Source organism: Geospiza fortis, unplaced genomic scaffold (genome assembly GCF_000277835.1).
Source record: "Geospiza fortis unplaced genomic scaffold, GeoFor_1.0 scaffold27, whole genome shotgun sequence".
Taxonomy (NCBI): Eukaryota; Metazoa; Chordata; class Aves; order Passeriformes; family Thraupidae; genus Geospiza; species Geospiza fortis.
This window is the reverse complement of record NW_005054329.1, coordinates 3588213-3594432: the sequence shown is the minus strand read 5'-3', so window position 1 is coordinate 3594432 and position 6220 is coordinate 3588213.

Here is a 6220-nt window from a genome sequence, read left to right as displayed (position 1 = left end):
TGGAAGGAAAAGGGGAGGCAGGAGGAGCATCCCTGCCCGCAGGGGCGATGCAGGAACTATCCGGCAGGGAGGGAAGGCAGGCAGCAGGTAAAGGAGAGAGTGAATGGCTTGCCAAAGCTCAGGCAGGAAGATCCAGGATAGATCTAAACCCAAATGCAAGCAGGGAGAGCAGGGAATGCAGATGCAAACCCCAAATGCAGGCAGAGAGAGCAGATGGAAACCCTAAATGCAGGTAAAGAGGAGAGTTAATGGTTTGCCAAAGCTCAGGCAGGAAGATCCAGGATAGATCTAAACCCAAATGCAAGCAGGGAGAGCAGGGAATGCAGATGCAAACCCCAAATGTAGATAAAGGAGAGAGTTAATGGTTTGCCAAAGCTCAGGTAGGAAGATCCAGGATGGATCTAAATCCAAATTCCAGCAGGGAATCCAGATGCAAACTCCAAATTCAGGCAGAGAAAGCAGGGAATGCAGATGCAAACCCCAAGAACAGGCAGGGAGAGCAGGGAATGCAGATGCAAACCCCAAGAACAGGCAGAGAGAGCAGGGAATGCAGCTGTAAATGGCATGGCAGAGCCCTTGCAGCACCCTCTGCCTGCACCAGAAGCAGACACGGTTTCCAAACAGGAGCTCCGTGCCGGGATCGCGCTGTCCCTGCCGGTCACCTCGGAAATAACTCCGCATCTCCCCGGCAGAAACACCCAACCACCCCAGAGAGAAGCGAAGGTGGAATATTTGGAAGAGAAACGAGCAAAGCTCTCTGTAGGTACGTGGTTTTTCTCGCAGGAAGCCGTGCCTGGCAGGGATGCTTCAGCTGAACTGTGATTTTTGCAGCCGCTCCGGGGACTCGTCTGACGCTTCCCTGTGAGATCCCCCCCGCTCCCGGCACGCTCCCGCAGCATCTCAGCACATTCCAGCCCCAGCAGAGCCTCTGTGGCATCTTTTACATCAGAGTCCACACCTCTCTGCTGGGATCAGTGCCAGTCGGTGAATCTTTGAACCTCCAGGCATTTTGATCCCGTTCAGCTGAAGTGAACCCAGCTGGGGAGAGGTTGGGAGATGAGGAATCCATCACAGGGATGAGGAGATCCTCAGGGGATTTCAAAGCAGCCTCGTCACCCAGCAATCTGGGGGTTTCTCTCTTTTTCTGGCATTTATAGTGATGGATTTCCCCCTTTAATCCCAAACACTCTGTGAGTAAAGAGAGGAGCAGGCTTTGCCTGGTGCCAGCTCTGTGGGGACAAGGCAGTGCTGCTACCAGAGGCCACCTTAGTCCATTGTGGTCCAGGGATCAGCTCTGCACTGGGGAAAAAATACAACCACACAGGAGTTTTCCTGCTGGTTTGCTGAGATGGGAAGGAAGGGGAGGAAATCCCAGCTGCGTGGCCTGCTCAGCACTTGCAACAGTGTAAGGAGCTTATGAGCTTCTGCAGCTCAGATGAACTTGCACCTAGAGCAAAGCCTCAGAGCCAGACCTAAAGCTGGTGGTGCCCAGGGCTCTGTCCCCTGCTGAGCAAGATCATCTCCTTTATCCCCTCCCCAGGAGAGGCCAGCCAGCTCAGCCTTGACAGAGCCTAAGCTGCACTTCAGCAGCAATTCAAAGGGAAAAAACCAGCTTTTTTTTTCACCAAAGCCAGCTTTCCATGGCTGTCTCACCACCTAAGGATTTTGTGATTGTTATCTCAGAAAGGGAGGAAGAAGAGGATGGGGCTGTGGAGCAGGAGGGCAGGGCTGGAGCAGCAGTGGGTGAAGAGAAGGGAAAAGGGAGGGATGGGCTGGGTGTGTGGGATCCGAGCAGCTCCCAAGGGCTCCCCCAGCACTGACAGAGCCTCACAGCAGCATCAGGTGAGGCACAGGAGAGCTGGAGGCAGTGGGACAGCGTGGTCCTGCTGCAGGCAGAGCCCTCTGCCCAGCCCCAGGGCTCCACTGAGTGGAACTCACTCACCCCACCGCCCCTCAGAACAAAACACTGAAGATATTAGGGAGAAATAGGAAGAGCCCACGGCATGATTTCCTCTCTGAGGGGCAGGAAATCATCAGTGAGCAGGAATTCTGCCTGCCCCGGGGGTTGAGCAGAGCAGGCAGCGGCGGCTCCTGCAGTGTGAGCGCCAGCAGAGCCACAGCTCGTCCCTCCCTCCCCGTGAGCAGCATCCCTGACACCTGGGCCAGGGGAGGAGAGGACAGCTGTGCCCTGGCTCCTGCCAGGCATTCACTTTTCCTTTTATTAATGGAGATTAATTCAGTGCTCTGGGAAGGACTGAATAGAGGGGTGGGCTCCAAGGGGCTCCTGCTGTGGCCCCCCAGCCCCCTCTCCCTGCAGAGCCTCCTACCCTCGGCTCAGGTGCTCGGAGCAGCTGCTTTATCCCTGGCTAATGACGTTTATTTTCTCCTCAGTGCCTCGGGGAGGCCTCTTTCTCTCGCCCTCCCTGCTGATGTGAATCCTGCTGCCTTATTGTGCTGATCTGAGACCTTTTTTTGTTGTTGAAGTGCTGGTGAGTTCCCCTGCATCCCCCACCTGTGCCCCCAGCCGGCTCTTCCTTCATTTCCCAGATTTGATCCCACCAGCACTGAAGCAAAGAGCAAACCCCCTCACATTTTCAGCTTGGCTCAGGTCCCTCACCTGGCTGGGACAGGCTGAGCCTTACTTTGGGGTTTTTGGGGAAGTTCCCTCTAAAGCATCCTTCAGAAAAGGCAATTACCACAGTGCCATTAAAGCTTTCCCCACTGCACAGGCAGATAAGTCGCTGGGAGCTTTTTGAAATAACCTTTAAACAATAGATCCTGTCTTGTTTACTGAATGTTCCTGAACTCAACAGTAATGCATCCAGATGTCACCCCTGCCTACCGTAGGCCTAACTATTTCTGGAAACACACCAAAGGCAAATTGCTTGGATAATGTCAGATATGGTTGCAAAAAGAATATGACAAGTTTCCATCTCCTTGATAAAAGCTGTGGAGCAGAGAGTTATTTCCCAGGGCAGCAGAGCCGTGTGTACCTTCCACTCAGCCCTGTGGAGGAGCTGCATCCCCTCCTCCTTCAGCTCATGGGCAGGTGGACAATGGCACGTGCTTTCCAGCTTCCAGCTCAGGAACACATCAGTGATGCTGTCCAGAGAAGCTCAGCACACTCACAACATCCATGTCTGGGGCTGCAGGTGGCTTTTGTCCTGCTGGAGGGAGATGGGGGAGAAGCACTGGATGGTGAGCAGGGGCTGAGCTGCCCTGGTGATGCCTCAGCTCATCTTGGGAGTGGAGTTAAATGAGCTAAATGCCAGCTCTGAGCTGTTCAATGAGCAAGAGAAAACTCTGTGTGAAGTGAGAAGGTGACAGAACTTGGCAGCCCCTGGCTCGTGTCCGGTCTCCACTCCTCGTCCTGCCAAGGGGAGTTCACGCTGAGGGAGGTGCTGCACCCAACGTTGTCCCTGCTGAGATTTCTCCAGAGAGAAATCTGTACTCTTGGACACATAGGATGGGGTAGAATCATCATCGTGGTGGTTCTGGCCTAAATCCAGTCCTGTCCCCCTCAGTGATGCCTCTGAGAATCACATCTCCATGGAGCCTGCTCCTCCTGCTGCTGCCCCGGACTGCTGTTAGTGGGTCAGGGCTGTTATTAACCTTTCCAGGGACAAAGAGGTCCAAGAATATTTCCAAATATGACTCTGACCTTTAATTTTGTTCCCCAACCTTTCCAGCTGCCCTCTGCCCCGGGCTGCTCTGGCAGGTTCCTGAGGTCCCAGCCCTGTCTGGGTTGGTGCTGGCTGTGAGCTGAATGTGGCTGAAAGGTCTGGAGAGGGTCAGAGTCCATCACCCACCTATCTGTCACCCCTCTGCCCATCTGCACTGCTGGGATACAGGCTGTTTGCTCAGGCCAGGGGGGAACCAATCCTACCAAAAGAGATCACAAGGAGAGAAGGAGACAACACACAATGACCTGGGAGAAAACGCATTTCGACCAGGAATGAGCTGCAAGTTCAACCCCAACAGCTGCCACCTCTGCTCCATCCTTCCCTGCACCTCTTCAATGTCACAAGCTGCATCACCAGCCATGCTGCAGGAGCCCTGCCAGGATGCAGCACCTCTTTCCTGGCCATGTCCTTCTCCATATCCATGACAACAACACAGCCAGGTACGGGAACAGCCCGAGTGACAAGGGACCGGCCATCCCTGCTGCTTCCACCAGCACTGCGCTGCCAGAGGGAAAAGTCTGAGTCAGGCAAATCCCTTGGAGCTTGGCCAGCTGCAAAACCCCTCCTTGCCCCACGTGCTGGGCGCTGAGGACACATCCTGCCATGCCAGAGGTCAGTGGCACAGACTGTGCCAGGCTGCGAGCATGCAGCAAAGCTCTCTGGGCTGCACATAAATGCCTGAGGGAACTGAGCACCTTTATCTCTCTGAATCTGGCACCCAGCAAAACTTTTGAAGACCCTAAAAGGGTGCTGAGGAATGGCTGTAGGGTCAGAGTGGGCAATATTTAGAAAGGTTTGGGTCAATAAGACAGTGAATCTGTCCCTTACCCACTGCTGAACTCAGAGAGAAAAGGGCTCAGGCTTGACTCTGGTGTCACCTCCACAAGGGTTTAGGGACTGCCAGAGATTCAGTGGAGAAGTGTCAGGAGATGTGACAGCCAGACCCTCTGCCAGGCTCTGCTGGAACACAGCGAGGACACAACCAGGAGCCACAGCACTGCTGATGTTCTGCCACTCCTTGTGCCCAGGTAGGCACAGGTATTTCAGTGTTTGTCACCTGTGCCCGCTGGCAATAAACCAGAAAGGAACAAATGCTGTTTCCTTCCTTCCCCTCAAATCCCCACATCCTTTCTGAACGAGAACCAATGTACTGCGGGGTGATAAATCAACATCAGTGGCTTTGCAGGGGATTTTGTTGAAGTTCTTTATCTCTCCTGAGCACCAGCACCATTCCTTAAGAGGTCCTGTCATCAGTCTGCACAGAAATCCTGACATGCAGAGGGAAGGAGGTTACACTTCTAATTACAGCTGCACAGTCTTTAAGGTGTTTAAAATCTCTTTTCACCAACTGACAGACCCTAATGCACCTTTCCACTCATTTCAGGCAAGAAGAAAATCAACCACAGAGACTGCAAACAACCTCCAGTTTTTCACAAGCCATTGCAGTGGGACAGGAGCCTCAGCACAGGTGTGGGATAGTTGAGGCACTCACTTCATGCACAATTCATGTCAACTGCTTTCCCTCACAGCGCTGTAATTTAGATGCTTCCTCAGTGAAGACAAGATGTGATGACTAAAAATCCCATCCTACTGGGTACTTTTGCTCAAATGAAGTCACCCAGGAGCACCATCTGCACTCTAAAAATCGGGATAACCCGCCAGGTTCCCAAAAATGACAGCCATACATCACGACAGACTCAAGTGCAGAGTTTTCCCTTCTAGGTTTTATGCTGATTCCGCTGCTCGTTTCAGGCTGGAAGACAATCTGTTGAACCTCAAAGTGCTGTCTTCTCTTACCTTGAATTTATTCTGCCAGGGAACTGTCTACCTTAATGAGTATGAGCACACCCCCACTACCTCCCAAGTTTGGTGATCTGTTATGTCAAATATAAATAATCCTGTCTGAAAGCGGTCGATATGGGGAAATGAAAAGCCATCTTCCCTTGGGGGATTTCTCTCTCCCTCCCACAGCCCCCCTGAGCCCTCAGGCTACCTTTAATGTGCTGAGCAGCATCCATGTGGCTCTGAGAGCACAGACCTTGATGGCTGCTGGATGCAGAGTGACAAAAAACAACCCGCAGGTGACAGTGCCATCACCTTCCTCTCATTCTGCCCTGGATCCCTCTCCATCACTGAGTGTGAGCTGATGGGATGATTTCCTACCCAACCCAGCCCTGGGGCGTCCTACAAACTCATTGGGGTGGAGAGGGGGATTCTGATGTCCTTTGGGGCCAGCACATGAGATGGAAACAAAGTGAATCACATGGCTCCAGGTGAGATGTCCAGCCAATGAAGAGAGGCCGGTTCCAGTCCCACCCTGAGCGTGCAAAGGGGACCGAGGTGTCCCTGGGGCAGAGAAGGACACGACCTGCACACCCAGGAGAGCCATGGCATGGGGGCAGCTTTCTCACTCGTCCCTGAAAGGTGCTTTCATGACATCCCTCGCAGGCTCTGGAGCTGAGGCTGCTGTAGGGTGAGGGAAAGCCGAGCCTGGAGCACGCCAGGGGTTTCCAGGCAGGGCTGAGACCGCGGGGGCC